This window comes from Calonectris borealis, chromosome 8 (genome assembly GCF_964195595.1).
Source record: "Calonectris borealis chromosome 8, bCalBor7.hap1.2, whole genome shotgun sequence".
NCBI classification, from domain to species: Eukaryota; Metazoa; Chordata; class Aves; order Procellariiformes; family Procellariidae; genus Calonectris; species Calonectris borealis.
The window spans coordinates 22,994,464-23,016,731 of NC_134319.1; positions in this window are offsets into that span (position 1 = coordinate 22,994,464).

Genomic DNA, 22,268 nt, shown 5'->3' on the forward strand with positions numbered 1-22,268 from the left:
TTTCTGTTTTATCTTCTAGAAGCAGGAGACTAGAAAACCATTTGTTTGTGGCTTAGTGGATCTAACTTAAATATAGAACTACACCTTTCAAATCTACAATTTTCACCGACTAACCTTAGCTAAATGTAAAGGACCACTTCCTTTTTCAAGTTTAATATTTAGTAACCAATAATTTAATACCTAAAATGCTTTACTAAGTAGAAATACAACTCTATACTTGCATTTGGCAAGAGAGATTTAATGCCAGAAAATAAGCTTGAAGGAATTCAAGGTCCTCTGGGCCTCTCAAATGAGCTTTCCAAATAATGCCAAGTAGACATGCATTTTTGTGGACCCCCCCATCCCCCCCAAAAAAAAGTCTTCAAACAAATAAAAAGACTCACTTATGAAAGAGGAATTTGACATAGTTATACCTAAAACTTGTTAAGACCAAGATATATGGCCTTTATCCAGGCTGGAATTATAACTTTGTATAGCTTTGGCACATATTATGAAATTAGGCTAGCTGAAAGATTATCTCATACCGGTTTTCTACGAAGTCATATTTTTATTATAATATCTTTAGAAAATGAAAAATGTAGTGTTTGGAAGGAATGGAGTAATCAAAGTATTCTATCTAAACAGAAACCTGGCAAAGAATGAGAATAGGGGGTTGCAATTTTTCTATCACTTGAGAAAGCCACCCAAAATTATAATGTGAGAAAGGTATAACATATCTACTAAAAATGGTCCACAGAGGAGAACATTAACCATGATGGTATAGATCTGCAGAGCAAAACAAATATTTGAATTTGAAGAGTAGTGGATGGGCTAATAAGGGAATGAAAGTGGAATTTTAATAGTGACAGTCCTACTGAAATCCTTTCCTTTGTACTTGTCCTTCTCACAATTACAATTCCGTTTGTGTTCTGTCATCGTTACTGCAATGCAGAAATGTGAATTTAAAGGGTATCTTAAAATAGCATTTTGCAATTGGAGAGTTAAAAGAGCATCTACTTAAGAAATATGAACTGATCATAAAAACAAATGATAAATGCTCAGCAGAGAACGGATTTGTTTGTAATAAAAACAACACATTAAAATGGTTGTGTGAAGCACAGCATGCATATAGCAAAGCGACCATCTACAGAAACGTGTTGAAGCGTGAACAGTGAAATACAGAACTACCTGGAAAAACATATTAAGCAGCACTAATGAGTGCTGCTGCTAATAAAATGAGAGTTCTTTACTTGTTTCTACAAATTAAAATACAATTCAAATAAAGCAAGAATGAATGATAGAAAATCCTTGATAGTCAATCATACTGTTTTGAGAATTAAATAGCATAAAGAAATAGACACAGTAGATTTGAACAGGATAGGTTCATTTTACAGAGCAGAAGGTTGTGTATAGGCTGGAGCGTAACAGGTGGAAATGTGTGTGATGATGCAGGTATGTAAGTGGAGGTGTATGTATTAGCACTTCGCTAATTACTTTATAGAAATATTTAAAAGACGGGATAGCATAGAGACAGTATGTCATACTGATGGAGACACCAGTGCAACATTAATGTACATGCAACTGTTAGCAATAATAAATACAGTTTATCTGTGTACAAAAACCATAAATCAGACTTTCCATAGGAGAACATTAGAAGCTGTTGAGGAAAAAATTGCAGGTGGCACAGTTAAAAATGTGATCATGTGTTGGCAAAGTCAAAATTAAAGGTTTGTGAAAAAGGTCATCAAACATACACTGGAGGGTCTCACCCTGTAACATAACAAAAGTTTGTTAGAGAGCTGATTCTCTATGTCCTTTGACTATAAAATCATAAGAACACAACTCTCTAATTGACAACAGGAGTATTTAGCTTATATGTCAGGAAAACTAAGTAGGAAATCCCAACTAGGAAAACTATTAAGAATACCTTAATAGGAAATAAACACACCAGGCTACCCTTCGAGGCTATGCAATCCTTCACATTTGGGGATAAGGCCAGACAAAACCTTATTCTATGTGTAGCTGATAACGCTTCATTGCACTAAGGTGTGAGTTCTGCAAGGAAGATCTTTTACAGTTGTATATTTCTGTGATATGAAAAGCGCTGAACAGAGCATGTCCTGAATGCTGCAAAACTTCAGCTGTCTCTGTAGTAGGCTTATATTTCAGTGGTTTCTGTGCAATATTACTTCAGCAGTTAAAGATGCTATACCTAATATTTTAGAGATGCTGGATGGAGTGGAAACAGTAATGGATGATCTCCAGCTTGCTTCTGAAATTATCAGCAAGAAAAGAACATTCTAACACATGACAATGAAAATAACCCAAAGATACCTCATGTTTCATGTTGTTGTACCTTGAATGGCATCTCAGCAGTTTGCTTATAAAATCAAGAGCAAACAAGAGCATCCAATTCCATATGGATTTCAGGATATGTCAGCTTTCTTTTTGTTTTAGGATATAATTTTGTTACAGTATTTTTAAATATTGCTTTATAGACTGTGGCAAAATACTGGCTTTGTATAAAGGTGTTCAGCCAGACCCAAACAGGGTGAAAAGCTAATATACAAAGGAGTACCCTGGAACATAGATATCTTTCCAGCCTGTCAAGATAGCTAAACAAACTCATTCTCACTTTGTCTGAAATAAATCTCATTCAAATTGTTCTTTGAGCAGAGTGCAGAACGGCAATGGGATGACTGACAAGGTCTCAGAGGTATTCAGTGAGAGTCTGAAGTACTGAGTGCAGAAAGACCATCTGGGATGCAAACTTACACACAAGTGAATCAAATGTGAGAATTGCGTTCAGTGTGTGGAAAAAGTCGTGGAAGTGTGATTGAGGGAGATCTCATATGAAGAAGAAAAACCATATTTGGGGTTTTTGTCTGGGATTTTAAGATAATATTTTCAGCAAAAAGGTGTGGTGATATAGTTGAACCCTGTGCCCTCCTTGTGTTGCAATAATTTTTTTCCCCTAGCAATTATACCACTGTGTCTCAAACCAGAGAGCATCCTGAAGAAAAGGATGTGATAACATTTGCAACTGTAGATGCTGTAAACCCATAGGACAGTGCAAGCTGGGATTAGTTGAGAAGGTGGGAAGAAGAGTAGAGCTCAGGGAAAAATAACTCGGGAAATGCTGGATTAATCTCTCAACCCACATGCTGCTCTCTTGAGTCACATTTCTCTTGTTTCTTTGTGTCTTCTCTATATGCAACTAATCTGCAGTCAGCTCCTCTGCTTGGACCATTTATCCTGGTCAGCGGCCAAAAGAGCTCTGAGCACCCGCTCAGTAATATCCCAAATAATATTTTCACAGTTGGATAAACTGTGCCGCATGAAAACCTTCATCGTACCTTTCATAAACACTTGCTATTTTCTGTCTTAACCAGGTACTGCTTGTTCCTTCACTCCGTCCTGGATGCCTGTGGCTTATAAGTTATGCAGACGTTTACCAGTACACGGTAAAGAGGACTATTGATTAAATCTGTCTTGGAAGATGAGGGAAATGTAGACTAAGTGTCAAAGGCTAAGAGGAATTTATCTAAAATTTTCTATTCTACAATTTATTTAGATTACTTTTTTTAAAAGGTGCAAATATAAGGCTCCTTTTTCCCATAAGACCTTGCTCTGCCTCCATGAGAACAGATAGAACATCCCTACTGCTCTCAGTCTTGAGTAGTGACAAAATGAAATCCATATATCCTCATGACAGGAAAGTCAGAACAGCTACTACATTGAGAAAGTATGCGTTAACCACACTACCATCTGAAATAGCTTCTCCTGGCATTGCTTTATGAGGAAGACAGAGGCATTTCTTAAAAGGCAAAATGCATTTGAGGATCTGATCTAATTAATCTGTTATGCTTACTTTATCATACAGTGATCTCATACCACTCATAGGTCATTACCGTGCTGCACTACCACAGGACGACCGTTACATTTATATCTCTGTCTCAAACATGGCTGGCAATTAAATGTAAGACCAATGCCACCAAATCCTTGCACTTTTCAAATACCCAGGGGTATTTGATTTTTCATGAGAATTTGTTGCTGAAAGAACAAGGCCAAGAAAAGTCTCAGCCAAAACCAGCTGAGTCAGAACTACCAAAATTTCTGAACAACTGCCTCCTATTTGCATTTGAATTTATTATTTTCAGTTATTTATCAATGCAGTTCGTAATGTTTAAACACATGATTGCCTCCAGAAATCAGATATAATTACTCATAATTCAGAAACTTATGGAATCAGATACCAACAGAATGCTCCTTTATTTGATGAGCTTTCTGACACTGGAATATAAATACATTTATGGTCCTGCGTCACTCAACCAGTTTCATAGATCTTCTTCCATTATTTCACTTATACGTGTGAACACTGTGCTTCTAGACTTGGATCCATAATTCAGCTGGAATTAAAAATAATAGTCACAAAAAAGGATGCCATAGTTTTGTACAGACATCTATTGTTTCTTTTTCATCCCAAGAAAAGAGATTGAGACACATTCTGTGATCTGAATGATTTCACTGGTAATCAGTAGCCTGTCTTTAATGGGATGGGAATTGCAGGGGTAGGTGGAATCCTGCCTCTATCATCTTCTATACAACAAAGAACAAAACAGACACTGATTTCATTTTTGCAGGAATCAACTTCAAACAGAAGGCAGTACGTTAAAAACCTTTAAACAAAAAGTGTATTAATCTTTACTAAAGTGGTATGTGAAGGAATACATTGCTATTCTAAAATCTTGTCTGTCATGTGTTGCTGCGTGCTTTTTATTTGTATATGGAATCTTATGCTGCTTAAATGTAACACTGAGCTGAATTTATTTACAATACTGAAGCAAAATTCAGGCCTGCTGTTTGAAGAAGAGATTGTTTGATAAGAAGGCATTATGGAATACTCTAGCTTGAATAAACGCATCAAGGCTGGTTTATGGTAATACAAGTTAAAAAATGATTAGGATGAAATGTGGACACCTGCTTACAGTTAAACTCTGGAAAAAAAAAATACAGGTTAACAATTGAACTGATATTACTGCATGAAAAAGCATAGCTTGATATTTATTCTAGTTTGTTCATTGATATTCACGTTTATGCAAGCACTTGCTTGAGTAAGCAATAATAATACAAGCACCCTATTCAAAGAAAAATATATGCATTTTTCCTCTAAAAAGGTCATTGCCAAGACCAAGAAAATAAAATCTTCCCTATTTTCTTGCATTATGCCTATCAAATGCAGATGATGTTTGCTTACTGAGGTAAAATCTCTTTAAACAAATCTGTCATCTCCAAGCCAATAGGTTCCCTCAGGGAAAAATGGGGTGGGTAGATACAAATTTCATAAGAAATATTAGCAGAGGTAATTTTTGTTGGAAAAGAGACTGGGTATCTTCTCTATTCCTGCTACTCTCTGCTTTTGGTTCCATGCCACACTAATCTAGAGTTAGTATGATACTAATTTTAACTTTCATTCTGTTTTTACCTGGAATCCTCACCTAGCAAAACATGGTTGCATGAATGAAAGAAAATTTTCTAGTTTTCTTAAATTTTTTCTCAAATAATATTTTTTTTTTTCCAAACCATCAGTGTACAATGCTAGGTAGGTACCCAAGCATCCTGTTAAACTACTTTCCTAAGGCTTATTTCCAATTTTCATATATCCTGCCATGATTTGAAGCATATGTAATTTTAAATGAAGGTTTTGCAAAAAATTTACTACTGTTTTGTTAAATCAATGTATGGTGTATATATAAGCAGATATATTAACAAATATCCCTCTAATGACCCAGACTACAGCAGGAACTCAGCCTTGTGTAAGGAATAATAGTAAGCGACAAAGAAGTATAACATATACCATGAAAAAAAATGCCTAATAACAGAGGTCTCTAATCTTAGCTGGCAGAAGCATGACAAACGCCAATGCATCCAAGCTGAATCCAGTGGAGCTTGATATACTCCATAGTACTGAGGATTCACCTCTAGAGCAGCTTAGAGAGGCAATATCTATATGAGCGGGACATAAACAGCCACAGGCTGGCCAGACCTTACTTAGATACTTGCATTAGTTTAAGACTGTCACCTACTAATGCATTCTTCAAAACAAAGCCAATCAGGTACTATCAAGTTCTTTAAATTACCCACTTTTTAACCTCCTCTGAAATACCAACCTGTTTATTGAAATAATAGAATTCATAGAAAGTGATCTTAAAAGGTTTAATAACAACATAGAAGTATGTTTTGTCCACAATAACTGTTTGCAGATTTTATATAGTTAAGATCATAGAAACTGTAATTGCTGGGATCCACATGATAGCATAGGCTTGTTTTTGTGGTTGGGGCATAACTGAAGATTTCAATTTAAAAAGGCTAAGCAGGGTGTTTTGGGTTTTTAGAAATGACAAATTACAAAACTGCAGGTTTTATATTTCCATCCAAATCTTTTTATATATCTGTAAGCTCTTTCATTCAGGATTGGCAATACCATAACAAAAAGGAAAAAAGACAACAGAAGTACATTCTGCACAATAGAGGGGAACTGAGCCAATGCCTTTTGTTTTTTCTATATATCCATGCATGACATTCAATGGTAATTTCTGATTGCATTAATCATGAGATGGTGAAAGAGGTGTGATTCTCTCCATGTTAGTGGAAGGAGAATCCCTCTCTTCACAAACTGTTTTATGTTAAAGTTTTCTAATGGAAGTTGTGTTACTCCTGTATTATTTCTGTTGCATTCTCTGAATCTTTTAATTATTTTTAGTTGAGACCCAAAGGGCTGGAGCATCCCTATAAATCTAGTCCTGAACAGAGGTCCGAAATCAAGTGTGTTAATGCAGAGAGGCACTGGGGATATTGAGTGATGCTGCTGTAACCCCTGGGTCCCTTTCTGCTTCTTGGTTCCTCCTGGAGAATCTGCTCAGGCTGTAGACAAGGCAAAACACATGCTTCTGCAAGCTGCCCTTCTTCCCAGTGCACAGAAAAGAAAGACCAAGGCAAATGCTTCACAGGAACCATTATATGAGGAAAATTTTCTCTAGCTTGAAACGCTTCATCTTCATGAACAGGGAGCAGACATTATCCAACTGACATAAGGAACAGCTTGATATACAAGGACTGGTTAAAACAGTGTTATCACTAATGGAAGAAATGGCAATTAGGTCATGTTTGAAAGACAAATGCCAGTCTTGAGCTGCCTCTGCTGTCATGGCAGCACAGATACCACCTCAGGCTAACATGCAATTATCTGACTAGCTTTTTATGTAGGTTCTTGAGTTTTGCCATGGCTACATAGCCAGTAATGCCCAGATGAGTGTGGCTGTGCTTCTGCCTACTTCTCATCTTCTGTAACATAGTGTTCTTCTCAGATGACTTCCAGCAACAGAAATGGTAGCACAGATGTAAGCGGGGAATGCACTGTGCTGGAATAAAAGTACTGATTTTTGCACAAATAGGAGAAAAGTGATAGTGACAGATGAAACCAGTAGAGCATTCTGGAGAAAAATGTGAGATTTTGGAAATTTTCTTGTCCTTCCAAATGACCTGGACAAGGAATGAAGGAAATACCCTGACAAACCAATAAAGCTAGTGCATCTTTCCATCCCTAATTTCCTGGATACTGTGGTTTGACAGGGACTGATATGGCTGCAGTGTGACAGGGCTGCTGAATAGACCCGCTGCAGTTCCTCTGCCATGTTAAAGGCAGCACATGTGCTACAAAATTGAGTATTGCTCAGACAATCTAGCTCCCCAAGCAAATCGATGCCTGCCTGCACTTGAAATGCCTGATTTTGTTTTGTTAAAGGAACAGAAGCCAAGACGTTATAGTTGGCATTCTTTAAAATCTTTCCGCTGTTTGTCCACAAAACTGGGAGTTTGCTTTTTACTTCAGTTTCATACATGGTAACATTTATTTCAGTTTTGCTACTTGTTCACAGTAACAGTAGATATATAAACTGGTTTTCAGTGGATTGGTAGATAAAATGGGTTTCTTTTTAATAACGTATGATTAATGGCAATTTCTCAACTTGAAGTACTGCTGTTGGTGGAACACCTGTGCTGAGTGCAACAGCTCTAACATGTACATTATCAGTATACAGTAGTACAGTACAGGTTCATGAAGAATTACGTGGAAAGTCTGTTCACCAAATATATCACCCTGAGTGAGGTCCTTTGTTGAAAAATGCTTCCAGCTACTATAAGAGTATTCAAATAAAATAAAATTCTTTTATGTGTCAGGGAAATATCTGGAGCCCATCCATGAACGGCTGGAAACAGTGAACGGTATATTACCAGTGTCAGATATCAAGGATCCAACTTTAAGTAAATGCTCTTTCTATACACAGAAAAGTCTAAGCTTTTATATAAGAGTTACATATTCAAAAAGTGGATCCCAATACCTTTATTAGGGTGTTAAATATACTTCATACCGTCAGAAAAATTGTGTATCACATATTGTGGAATACATAGAAGAATGAGCTAGTATTTTTCTGACTCAAAATACGAAACCAGATTCCAGGGCAGATTATGACTTTTAAAAGGAGGTTCACTGTGAATGGAAGAAAAGGAGCCATGCCAGAGCAGGGTTCCCAGGAGAACTGTAGCCGAGTCAAGTTTCTTTTTCTGGAGACTGTAGAGTTAAGAGGGTGAACAGAGGAGCGCAAGATCTGATCACCCCTCCACCCTAACACATTGCACTACGCACAAATTTTCCTCTGTCCTGGGTTTCAGTTTGAGCTAATTACCCAAATTATCCTTCTGTATAGTCCATTTAAGTGCAGGACAGAAGGAATTTATAAATACTAGATGTGATATTCATTGTTTTAATAAAAGTTTCAAGTAGAGATAAAAGTTCTGTTTGCTTTGGAAAGCAGCCACAAGCAAAGTTTATTTGCTACTTCAGTGCCAAGTTGAATTGCAAATACAGACAGCGATTCTCTTTACCCTGACCACAAAGCACATAAACCCTTGAGCCAGCTAAGGGAAGTCCCTATTTGTGAAAATTAATGTGAACATTTCAATTTATGCAGTCTATACACATTTTCTTATGTTTGTAATATAGAATTCTCCTCCAGGATTTTAGAAATATTTTAATATCATGAAACTGCAACCCTGGCTATATATATAAAGGTTTAAAGGCTGGAATGCGACTAACAGCTGGTGACAAAGGTGTCACTACTATCTGCAGCTTTGATATATGGGTCTTTATCGGCTTGAATATGACTGCCATTGTCAGTTAGCGTTTCCATTCCTGCTGTGGGCTATCTGACAGAGGACTGCTGTGCTGCTGTACCCCAGTAAGTTTAGATTTGAAGAAAGAGTAAGTCAGAGGTAGGAAACAGGGTGTTGGTTTTTTGAATGTGTTGAATAACCACTTATGAACATTCTCTCCCATCTTTCTGTGATGAAAAGGACAGTGATACAGCCTAGTTTGTATCCAGTCCTCTCGGGCAGCTCATTTCTATGCCTGATTTTAATATGCTGTGGAAAATAATTGGTGTGCTCTCTCTGTATTTAATTATTTTGATCCTACAAATCTTTGATTTCACTTGATGCATGCTTTTATGAATCTTTCATCAGTTTCATTTCTCAAGAAAGATTCTTACTCTCTGACATGGACATGTGCTTCCAGTGTTGGTAACAGCATAGTCTTTGTAAATGTAATATCCAGCCTTTGGCTTACAAACAAATCTATTTTTGTCAAAAGCATAAACCTACATACAAATACATCATTCACTATATTTAATAGCAATGGTAAAGGTATAAAATGTTTAACACAAACACATAAAGTTCGCCTTGTATAAAGTTTATCTAATGGCTGGGACTTTTTCTTCTTGTTGCTTGTCATTTCAGTGTCACTTCTAGAAACACAAATATCTTTAGAATAGCTTTAGCTTTTGGGAAAAGTGATGTATTTTATTTATAAATAAATTCTGATTTCACCTGCAAAACTGTAAGTAAGAGTATACGTAAGCATAAGGAAATGTTTTTGTCTACTGGTAAACATCTCCCTAGCATCAGCGTTTATTTTCCATTATAGCTTTCCTTGGAGATCGTGCATCTACCCAAAAAGATTGTAGATATCCTTTCTACCCAGTTTCTACCTCGTTATTGGAAACAAAATATTTTGTTGCTTAAGGGTCCCTAAAGCAACGTATAATGAAGGAAAACTCAAAGTGCAGTTCCACAGGGCATTTCACATGAGAAATGCCGTGACAGCTGCGATGTCTGAGGGGTCCTTTGGTAGAAGACTTTGCATGAGCAACTCTTCATTCTTCACTGCAGAAAGAGAGGTTTTACAGCATGATTCAGAGACATCATATTCCTTTTCAAACTCCTTTCTTCTGGATGCAGAGTGTGGCCATATGCATTTACACAATACCTGCCTGCAAAATCCTACAGTACAGTAGGTAATATATTGGACAAGAAGAATTTGAAACTAATATTTGTCAAAATAAAATAATTATTATGCTGATATTAGAAAGTGCATTGAGGAATGTTATATGCTTGATAAGAGAAATATCTGTATTAATTTTCTTACACTAATCCATAAATCAGCAAGTATGTAATCTAGAATTTTACCACCAAAAATCTTCCTGAAATGTGCTTTGCCCTGTAGTATCTGCTCTGTGGCTAGAAATTTTTGCCTTATATTAAGTCCCAATCCTTCTCACACTGACTTCAGTGGTGCAGACTGTATTTCAGTGTAAGCAGCCAGTTACTGATTGTGAAGCAGTTTATCTGGGATATTTCTTCAGATTTTTGAGGTTTCCTTTCCTAAACATTAAGACAAGCTTTAACTTTGGAAGAGGTCCATAAACCAACAGACTGAAAGAGTTTACAGATGAGTGTAAATGACTTCTGAATTTTTACCATTTCAACCTGGTTGATTTTTTTGGTGTGGTGTTGGTTTTTTTTGGTGTTGTGTTTTTTGTTGTTTTTTTTTTTTTTTTTTTTTTTTTCTCTTTTTCCCCCTAAAATAATGACTTGGTATGTCAAATGAAGTGTTTGAAAAGGCACATGTCATTATTTTTGGAATTCCATAGGATTCTTTACCAAAATTAAAAGTCACAGAAGCATGCCTGTTCTTATGAGCACTTTCATTTTCCACAAGCTGCTGTTTTCCAATAAAAAATGTTTTTTGCAAAAGTTTCTGTATGCCCTCTCAACGTGAGATGTACCATCTTCTCCACTGGTCCTTACCACTTGTTAGCAAAATTAACTGCAGCCATAGTAAAGACTGTGTTAAAGATGAAAGTTGAAATTACTTGCACTTTATATTGCATTTTATGATTCCCATTTTTATTCTTTATCAGCCGTTACATTTTCTTGAGTATGCCAGCACACAGACTTTTATTTAATGTTTCCAATAAATGATATGGTATGGACTTCTGCTTCTTAAGATTGAATAGGAAACATTTCGATAGTCCTTCCTGTCTTGCTGAGTGTGAAGTTGTACAGTTGTAAGGAAAGCCAGAAAAGGTTTAATTCATAACACTTGTGCATTTTTTCATAGAATTTTGCAGATGTTCCTTTCTGGTGTGGCTTTTTTTTTTTGGCTTTGCCTCTGCTTTGTTCTCATATTTCAAATTTCAGTATGAAGTAATAAATGACTGTGGTATACGGAGAATTTACAGATGGATCATGATTTCTCTTTTCTTTTTCCATACTGTTTTGGAAAAGTCATATTGCATTTAACTTCTGACAAGATTCTTTAAAAATACAAAGATCATTAAGACTTTGGTACACATTCCAGAAAAGCCAAAGTGAAAAATATAAACCACTGATTACAAGAAAAATTAGTATTTTTTTCAAAGAGTCAGGAGCACTGAAAATGGCTAGTGAATTACTAAAGTAAAAACTGTGATGAGCAGATTGCCTTAGAAGGCAATACTTAGAACATGGAGTTGCATTGTGCTTCCCACTGTCTCTGTTCAAAGTACTATATACTTCACAGGTTTGCTAAAATGAGACATTCACTGGGATTAGGTAGGCAGAGACTGCTAAATTCCCTGGCCCCCTCTGCAGGCACGCAGAGCCCAAGAAACAATGTAAATGTCACGTTTTGTCTACACTGAGGCAAAAAAAAAAAGACCCTCCATGCAGGCATACAAACCCATCCACATTCTGCCTGTCACAAAACCGTGAAGCCTATTAACTCGGTGCTGATGGGTAGGAGGAGGGAATGAGACGGCCCGTTTCCTGACAACAAGCCCTCTCAGGCAAATGGGAGCGAGGGCAGCAGCTGCGACAAACTGGAACCCTATCCATGGTCCAGCATCCTGCGTGGTCTGTATGGCATGCCCAGGGGCTGTACTATTTAACCTATGAAGGGATCTCACCTGCATATTTTCCAGGCAGTAAGCAAGACCAAATGACTGACATGGTGAGAGCATGAGCTTTCTTTGTGAGGGTGGCTAAATACCAAATAAAATAGGGTACCATCCACTCCTGGTTTTATGTCAGACCTACAGACACCTACAGATATAAAATGACTGCAATATTCTTTAAATAAATTTGATTTTCTCTCAAAGCCATATAAAAGATCTCTCTTCTCTTCTTCTCTCTTCCACACACACAAGCACATTGCTTCTTTCCTCCTCTGGAGTAATACCAGGAGACAGTTTAAAGCAATTTCTAGGATTTGGAATAAACAGGACTTGCACAGATAATGAGATAATACTGCACAATGTAAGGTTTGGTTAAAAAAACCCAAAACCCTGCATGTCGAGTTCTGGAAAGAACAAATTTTGTATTAAAGAGGAAAAACATGATGAAAATTTAAAAGCACTACACGATCGTGTCAGTTACTGAGCTGTTGATTTTTCCTGCAGAAAGTCTATCCCGTAGGAATGTGTCATACAATTATAAAGATGTACAGAGCACGTAGTGTTTTTTAAAATTCTAGTTGGCTATTTTTTCTCTTGGAGAAATTTCACCTTGCTGGGTATGAGCGCCACAGGTTCTTACCAAGATCCCCCCTCTTTTTCCAGAAAGAGGACTGTGTTGACTAGTATTAACAAGCACCCCTTTATACCTTTCCTTCAGAAGAGCACAAGGGTTCTTTTCAGCTCTGTAACGAAGGTTTGTTCTTCCTGAAATTTACGCAGTGGGCGAAGCTCTGCCCTGGCTTGCAGCGCTGCGACCCTATCGAGCAAGTTCAGTGGGGTTATGTGGGGATAACTGAATCGGACCTCCTGACTGTCATTATAATAAACAGAAAAAGAATTTTCTTTTCTTACTTGGTTTATAAAAGTCCATTTTTATCGAGGTTTTTTTAAAGCTACATCTTAGGAACTTAATTCATATTCTGAGAATACCAGTAGAGAATCGTAAAAGCAAGTTGTTGATATAAAGCAATGATATTTTATCAGATATTCTGGAGTATCCCAGCAACAAATCACTTTTCCCTCAGTAATGCGGAAATGGGACTGCAGCAGAGTCCAGAAAAGCCCGTAGCACTCACACTTCTTCGTGTGTACCTGTGAGCTGGCTCTGGCCTCTCACTAGGAACTATAGATATTTCCTGTTTTGTAAGATGTTCTTGAGCCAGCAAGAGAGTGAGGAAATTTGAAAGCAAGAACTTCAGGCAAAATACATCTCTAAAAGAGATAAGTGAATTTTTTTATAAGACTGGGTTTTTTACAGTATGTTTTTTGTAAATACCTATATCTTCTCCAATACATACAGCTGTGTATGAAAGTATACGTACACATCCAAAGAGGCATTCACTGGGAGGTGTGTCAGGCAAAACACAACCTGCTCACCTGCGGCAAGGAGGGATGTTTTGTGTCATCAGCTTTGTGCCCCAGCACAATTTTTGAAATAATTGTTGCCTTTCTGTGTCATTTTGCACAACAGGAGGTGTTATATTTCAAAATGCTTTTTTTAACCCAAATCATACTCTGTCCCTTGCTTTTCTCTCTCTCCCCTTTCTTCTTCAACCTCATCTACTGAAGTAGTTTCAGCTTTCACAGGTTTCAGTTTATGATTTATTAAAGCTATTGCTATTTCCTGAATATCTGTAGATTCCTTTCAGAGGAAAGTTCTGACAAGTCCTTATAAAGACATCTGGAAGCTACTTAAGCCTGCTCCATTAAAATCCAGCTGTAAATAAAATGCATCATTTCTCACTGCAAACAGGTACCTTTCTATATTGGAAAGAGATGGTCACGTACAGTACCCGTGTAACCAAGGTCTAGTAAGAAAACAGATCTTTTATTTATTTTTGCTATTGTCATGCAGATATCAAATTGTGAGCTCCGTGGGTCTTAAATGCACCTCCTTAGGGGGCAACCAAATATCAGGGGAATTATTCCTATGCAAAGGAATAGCTCAAGAAATGTAGTAATTCCAAAATGCGTTCTTAATACTTTTCTCTGGTAAGGTCAGCAATGTATTAGGCACTATGCAGGCAGAAGGGAAACCGTGGGATAACAGAAAGAAAAAAAGGTTAATTCAACGTGTAAGTTGAATGATTAAGCAGGCATTGACCTTGTTATGATTTGTTATGGACGGTTTTTTTCAATTTAAAAATTATTCCTTAGTTGTCTCTCTACTTCTTCACTAATTATCAGCTTTGCTGAAGGGTATGTCAGGGCGGAACTATCTTCATGGATAACTCCTAAGAATTGGGAGCTGCATAGAAAAGAAAAACAAACCCCCTGGCTAGCCTGAGTTGAAGTGGCAAACATTGTATAGAGGCTGCCAAAAGAGATGGGACCAGAAAGGGACAAAATGAATAGAGGCAATGATGGATAGATGAGAGGGAGTTATTCATGGCTCTGAAAGCATGATGAAATCTTAACTAGATGGGAGACAGGCCAAGCGTGTGAGGAGGAAGCTATTAGAACAATAAATGTCACAAATTTACAGGTGTCCTGTGTTCCACTGCATGAGTTAGTCATGTTAATCCGTGGCATGTCTTTTCAGATGCTAAAGAGTATTTCATCAGATCCTGCTTATAACTGAATCGGAGGCTGTAGAAATAAAGTGCGTATGGTGGCAAAAGAGTTAGATTTTTCAATTTGAGTGTGCATCTGAGAGCATGTAAGCACTTAGTTTTTGTTGTTTTAGTGAAGACCACATTGAATCTTTAATGATGGACTTCCTTACATTAATTTTCTTTCTTGACATCAACACCTAGAAGTCATGTGCCTTTTTCCATCTCTGCCAATACTGCTGTATTGGCCTAGGCCTAGGCAAAGGAAGATCAATTCTTCTTTGATTCATTTTCCTAATCTATTAAAAGTATCCAATTATTTGGTATGGCCAATCATTTAGTTTGTTTTAGTCTTTGTAGTGGGTGATCTCTACTGAGCCACTTAATTTTGCGCTGAGGCCATCCAGATTAGTATTACAGGCTGTCTAACATTTGGGATTCTACAAACATTTGCTACCTGGAGTTGTGCGAGTTGCTCAGACGGCTTTCCAGACCCACACAGACAAAAGTTCCATTGAAATGAATAGCTCTATTTATTTGTGAAAAGGAGGGAAAGGACCGAGCAAAATTTTGAAATGGCTCTTAGTGCATTTATATAGCTCCTGCAGAAGTCACCAGCTTTAGTTAGAATAAACCTTGCTATCCTAATTGTTACAGTGCTTTGGCCATTTCTTAATTGCTCCCTTTGGACTTCTGTATGCTCCTTTCTGGGATCGTTTTTAAGTGTCTCCCTTACTAAAACACTGCCAGCACATGGCAGAAAAAGTGAAGAACAGGTCCAGGCTTTTAAACTTCTATATACATGGGGAATTTTAGTAACAGAAATAATCCCAGAAAAGTAAATGGGATTCACTGTGCAAGTAAAATTACCTACATGCATGTTTGTAGGATTAGACCCAAGATATTCATTATTAGCTGTAAGGCTTTATAGTTTTTGCTTCTTGCAGGCTTTGAATTTTTAGCCAGAAGGGCTGATTTGGCATCTCTGGAACCACAGTGACTAAAATAAGGGAGGAAATATGGGTGACAGCAATAGTTGTTCTAACCTACTAATTTTGGTGCAGTTGCAAAAAAAGGTAATGTTGTTACTAGCATTCCTCAATTTCAACCAAGTGAAACTTCACCATCTTTTTTGCAAACTGTGATTTTGTTGTAAATATGGTGACATTTCATTCCTTTGAACAAATAGCATCTGTCCTATTGGAAATTTATCCACTAACTGAAAAAATATACACTTTTCCAGTTCTTTGTTTCCATTTTCACGAAGTGTTGAGGCACAACCAAAAGAGGATTTTTTTCTTTTATAAAAGCATAAATCTGGGTCATACTAAAGAATAATGTCTTTTGCCCTGACATAGATCCACATTAGCCACAGCAGTCAAATGGTACATCCCAGTAAAGCAGATTCAAATCTGGCCAGTGTGATGGGTTTCTGGAGACTTAGTCTTACTACTCTTTTTAGTTTTCCTGTGCTGTTGCTTCATCCTCATCATCTCCTTGACAACTCTTTCCTTCCCCTGGCTAGGTTCTTTCCCGTTCCAGTCTAAGGTGTTGCTGCCAAAATCATCACCATAATCTTCTATTCTAAATACTTTTCCTTTCAGCATCTTGAATGCATTTATTGACTTCCCACATCGTTCTCCTTGTTTTTACCTTCAAGATGCTGCACAAAACAGAATTTGCTTTGGCCTACACCCTCTTTTTCTTCCATTTACTTTTCTGTTTCTTAATATCCCTCATTACTGCTCCCTTTGCCTACCCCTCCCTGTCTTAGCTTTGTTGCTTACCACCCCTGTCTCTTGGAAATACAATGAAATAGAGGGAAGAAAACATAATTTTTTGTTGGTATACAACTATCACTTTTCTTTTTAAACTCAATTCTTTTTTACAATCTTCCTAAGGAAAGCTAATGTTGTCACTCTTCACCCTCTAGTAACTGAACTTCCCATTTTTTGTCTGGCCTGTGTGAACTTAGTTGTAGGATCTTTGGGACCTTTGCTTTAACATTCTGAATAGCTCTGTGTGTATTTATGATACCACAGACATCTTGAAAGCATAGGCAGTGAATGTGGGATGACAGACTAAAGAGAAATACCAGTGTTAAAATTCAGCAGGTGATCATCTTGATCTCATTTCCCAAGACATCACTGCAGTGAGCCTGGCCTGCCTTCCTTTCACATCAAGATATGTTGGTTTCCGGTAAGATGACTAAAGAGATGCTGGGGATGCGGTTAGGGGAAAGGTGGTCTGTGGTCGTACCCCCTGTTCCAGGTGCAAATGATCTCGGAGGAGAGCTTACACCCTGTAAGCTCATTGCCCCCTGCTAGCTGAGATCACTGCCCTTCCAGCAGGTGGTCAACTGTGTGTTTAACCAGTTTGGTTTGGGCTCGGGGTGCAACCCCTTTCATGATTTTCTGTGTCAGCAGAACTGGATGTGACCACATCTTTGATATAATACCTTGGAGATCTCTTGCTTTTGTCAGTATTTCACTGTTTAATCTTATATTTCAAGGGGAGAGGTTAGCTCTTTCTGTACAGTAACCACAACAAACCAGTTTCATTTAGCTTGTTGAGCCAGCTTGACAAGATAAAAAATACATACAGAAAATTTTAATGTCTGTCTATTTTTCCCTATGTCAGAACAACTTCATGATCCTTTGTTTCTGAAGTAAATAGTAATTAGCAGCAGGGCCATAGCTTGTACTGAGACAGAATTTCCAGACATAAAAAGAAGATCAATTCTGGGAAATTTAGACCTTTGGTAACACTATTCTGGTGAGTAGGAGCCTCTAGCAGAGGGTGATAAAGTGTAGCTGGGACTGACCACTGAATACTGCTCTCTTCAGCCAACACAGCTGTTTATAGAATATCCTACAGCTACCTCCTCTTTTGGACTGGTTCTTGTAAGTGTAGCGCAGCCGTGTGTGACTGTTCAGCAGAGCATGATACCTTTAAACGATTCCAATAAATATTTGCTGATGTGTTTAAATAAGTCAGCAAATTACCTGTTTTTTACAAGCCTATGCGCTTCGGTGTGAGACCATATGAAGAACCTTAATTTTGCCAAGATGGCAATTTTTGGCAAACTTTATTGTATTGTCAATGTTATCAATATCGATGCTATCAATTATCAGTATGATAAATATAGCTAAATGACAAATGTAATGTCATGCACAGGCCATTGCTGTTTTATTGATGAAGACTTAGGTGTTTCTAGGCTATATTTATAACAAGATGTAAGGATTTTGTTAATTTCTTCACAACATACAGAATTATGGCAGATTAAGTATAACTATCATTTTTTTGCACAAGCTTTCTTTCATTTATAGTATGCATACTTTCATTGTAGTTTAATTATTACCATTTCAGAGCAAGGATGTTAGACTGAAGGTAGGTATCTTGAAGCAGAATCATATTTAAAAATATATTTTTCTAATGAATTATTGATTTAAGTGTCTCAGCGTGTGTGTAACATACTCTTCAATGTTATAAAAGCAATTTTTACCTGGTTTGTGGATCATAGGTTTTTAATATGTAGTAACATGATGCTGGGGCTAAATAAATTCCTTTAGCAAGCTCATCCAAGTTCTGCTTCTTCAAACCAACAAACATAGGTTTGAAATGCACGCGTTATGTAATTTAAAAAGGGTTTTAGAATAGGTCTTTGAGAAAATAACTCTTTTATCTGTTCTTTAAATTTCTCTTCTATAGAAGCCAGTCCAGGAAAGGCAATCCTGCATAATGGAATTCTACGAAATTAAAAAAGCCTCTATGTAATGTTGTTTGGGTATCAAGTGTCAGCAATATATTTTCCATGTCTCACTTTGCTGAAAAAGAAATAGATATCTAAAGTTGGGCAGATGAGATGAAAAATGTGTTTCAAAGGCATTATCAGACATGGGGTTTTTTTCAGTGGACTTAATATTACTTTAAATTGTCCAGCTAACTATAGCTGGTGAGGCAGTACAATATATGAAAGGTATGAAAAGGCACACAGTAAAAATCAATAAAGGGAACTTTGGTTGTAGATATTCTTTCCCCATATATTTGGGTGCTTAAGTACCCAAGTGACTTTAAACACTGCACTTTATGATTTTCTCTTATGCATATGCTACTTGATTGACAAAAGCTCTGAAAGGTTAATTTCCAGAATCTTCTTACTGTTAATATTAGTATTTTTGGTGTAGCTGTTAGAAACATCATACAAATCCTATCTTTATGGCACCAAGTCTCAGAGAAGAGAGGAAAGATGCCACTTTAGTTTGCTAGTAGGCAAATTTACCAAATTCTCAAAGTGATAATATTGTCCAGTGCTTAGGCTGAATAACAAAAATTATAAAGCACTGATGGCAAAAAAAAAAAAAATCAGTTTTACCAATGAGAACATACTTGATTAAGGTTATCAGTGCATTAAGAGGAATGATAGAGAAAGAAAATAATCAAATCTTGCATACTAAGTATGAATTGTTTGACTTTGTGCTTCCTTTCTTGAAAACAGTTCTTTGCTAGTCTACATTCCAGTCCTCCATGAGGAGACTTCCCCTTTTTTAAAGTCTTTTTCTTTTTTCCTTTCTTTTCCTTTCTTTCCATAAGCATCTTAAAAGCACAGCTACTAAATATGGCCACATTTGTAGAATGTATTTTACATTGGAGCAGATCCTCTAAGCTGCAGAGAATGGGAGACTGCTTTGCAAAGTCTGTTTCCACTCAAGGATTCCAGCCTCTAGTTTTGCAAAGCCTTCTGGGAATACATTTTCCCAGTCTGCATTCCAGTAGCTTTTTATTTCCTGTAGCTGTGTCAAAAGCAGTAATAGTAAGTCTAAAGAATGGAACAGGTTACTTTATAATATATGTACCATATGGCTTTGCAGCCTTCTTTCTTCATTTGTTTGGAAATGATTGCAGAGGATAATAGTGACTCTGTTCACTAATTGCTGTCCCATGTGCCATATTCATATATTTGAACTGGGCTGTCAATGAAGAATTTATATGCTCTTTTCAAATTTGCTCTTAGATCATTATATGATCAGAGGAAGTTAACTGCAATTTTTCAGAAAACTCTGGCTTCAACAGCAATGTCTTTTGGATCATCATCAACTCTATACACTATATATGCACTTTGCATTATTTATTGCTTTATATTCATGTCTGCTTTTCTATGGAAAGAAATGTCACTTTTTGCACTCACCTATTTCTCAGCATCATGTGGAGCCCTAGCATCTCCAAATTGACTGGGAGAAGCTGATAATTTACAGAAGCTGTAGATTATCTTAATCAAGACAGCAGCATCAGAGCTGCAGACCATAGTGGGATAACATTCTTTATGATATATTTCAAACCACAATCTTTATAAGCTCAGATTTCCTTTATGAAAAAGAACCCCAGTGTTAATGAATATTGTATTTCCCCAGAATGGTGCTCATTTTTAATTTAAAAGGAAAACCGATAATATTTTGTTCCCAGGTAACTTAAAAATTTTACTGTAAGCACAATTATAAAATCTTACTGTATGCATTTTTCAAAAAGCATAATTAGAAGACAATAATGTAAATGCTGAAATTATGAGAGGCTCCCTTGATATTAAAGTACTGCCTGTACTTGAGCTTTATTAATTATTCTATGTATTAATTCTTTTCGTAACAAATTTACACAGACTTCTTGCAATGTAGTAGTTTTAATGCTACATATTGCATAAAAGTTCAGTGTTCTCTCTACATTCAGTGATTTTTATTTCTTGTTCCTTTTTCCTATCATTGTGTGATGCAAATTACACTGGGGTATTAGTGCTAGCAGAAAGTTGTGTGCATTTCTGAGTTTTTGGCTTTACTTAGCTAATTCATCTGAGGCACAGCTGGGACTGGGGGCAAATCAGAGGGGAAACAGGGCTTCTTTAACATTTTTCAAGTCCTGAACAGCAAGACAGTAGAAGGAATGTCCATGCACAACTGTTAAAAACAGCACAAAAAATCAAAAGCAGTAACAGAGACAGCAGTCAGAAGATTTTTTTTTTTCCAGTGGAGTATAAAACTGAACAACGAACTAGGTGAGAGAGGATGAAATAAAAGACACTGAACAGCTAAAGGAGCTGTCTGGACTAATCTTGTACTTACCTATATATTTAGTTTACAAGTCATCAGTGCTGAAAGGAGAAATCAGGGATGTTGATGGAGAAGGCCAGAAAGGAAGGGCAAAAGAATCCTGGCTAAAGCAGCTTGTCTTTTAACTTTTATGTACATCTTGGATAATATAGCACCTGGATGGACTCCTGAAACAGAACGAAATGGGGCATTTGTAACATGTCTTTAGTTCTGACACTTTTGAAAGAAACTTAGAACCACTGAAGTGTAACAACTCTGGAGAAGAACAAGGCTGCCTTGTAGGGCCAGCACACTATTAATCATCCAGGGTGGGAAACTGTATGCAGTAAGTAGTGGGATGAGGTGAAGTGATTCCTTGGCTGCATAGACTCTGTCTCAGTGGTCTAACATACAGACTGGCAGAGATTTCCTATGTGTAACTGCAAAATGGTAAAGCAAACTTTCCACTTAAGCTCTCCCAAGATCTTCATCATTTAAACCAAAGGAGAACCGTCTGATCCCGTCACAGGCCAGCGATAAGGCAGTGACAGAGTCACAGAGCTGTTATTCGTCGGAGAGAAGTCAAGGGTTTCTTACGCTATAACAGCAATAATTCTGTTTATGCCTATAGTGTTCCTGAAATGTGCCAGGTATAAAACAAACACCCTGAAGCACTCAAATGTGGATGGACAGCCAAGGCAGAAAAGGAATATGAGGAAAAAATACAGCTATTTAATTTTACAATGGGCTTTTTCACACTATCCAATTACAGTTTGCTGTTTTAACATTAGTAATTCTGAATGAAGTACTTTAGGAAACTTTTAGATGCTCTCCCTCATAATTTTTTTCCTTTTGAGATTCAGTTCTCACTTCTCTGAAATTCCATGTGACTGAAAAAGACTTGAATGAAGACTGAGTAGTAGTATGGAACAGTAGTATGGAACACTGGAACAGGTTGCCCAGAGAGGTGGTAGATGCCCCATCCCTGGAAACATTCAAGGTCAGGTTGGACGGGGCTCTGAGTAATCTGATCTAGATGAAGATGTCCCTGCCCATGGCAGGAGGTTTCAACTAGATGACCTTTAAAGGTCCCTTCCACCCTGAACTATTCCCTGAACTATTCCATGATTCTATGTTTTTCTTTAGTTTCTTCTTGTTCACCACTGTACTTAATTGTCACACTTTCTATCCTTTCAAGAAGAACAGGTAGGGGAGGAAGGAAACACTTGCCTGTTTGTCAGGCAGCTGAAGAGTTGAAGAGGAAAATTACC